Below are 758 nucleotides of genomic sequence, written 5' to 3'. Positions count from 1 at the left end.
TCAGACACGCACCCCATCCCACACACCCACACATGTAATGCGACTCTGATCGAAGTCAGATTTAGGTCAATCCTCTAATAACAAAACTCTTAATTCAAACTAAGTCCCTAGAAACTCGGTTCTTTGACTTGAGAAATACTATTGAATCCTCTTTCTTGTAAAGTTATTTCAATGTATAATATACTGCTTCATTTAAAAAACCCAGGAAAATAATGTGAATAGGAGTCTATAAGGATGGTTGTGACAGATAAATTCATCTGTAAAATTGAGTTCATAAATATCTGGATGTCACTGGGAATTTTCCTTACTAATTCTTAAAGGATAATTGCATCATTTCTGATTCGCTTTCCCTTAGAGAAGATCTTTTAATATGTTATTCATTATACCAAAGATAGAACACTCATTCACTCTTCCATAATTACTTTCTTATGCTTGCATTTAACATGACCAAAAAAAGCACCACAGATTTTACATTCAATTTTAATCTAAATCAGAATTACCCTTAGTTTTCTCTTTTATTGAGGTCAAGATGTATTCTAGAGGTCAGTGACACTGAATATCCATCCTTAAAACATCGTATTTCATATAATTCTCAACTTGCCATCAATTTTTAGTAAATGGTCAAGTGCCTCTTTGCTAATCTATCCCCCCCCCCCCAAAAAAAAAAAAAAATGTGGAGAATAGTTTTCTTGCATAAAAATACTGTCCATCCCAAATGGTACCTCACTGCTTTATATTCAGATCTTTCCTTAAGAAAA

Source organism: Penaeus monodon, chromosome 29, assembly GCF_015228065.2.
Source record: "Penaeus monodon isolate SGIC_2016 chromosome 29, NSTDA_Pmon_1, whole genome shotgun sequence".
NCBI classification, from domain to species: domain Eukaryota; kingdom Metazoa; phylum Arthropoda; class Malacostraca; order Decapoda; family Penaeidae; genus Penaeus; species Penaeus monodon.
This window is presented reverse-complemented; position numbering follows the sequence as displayed.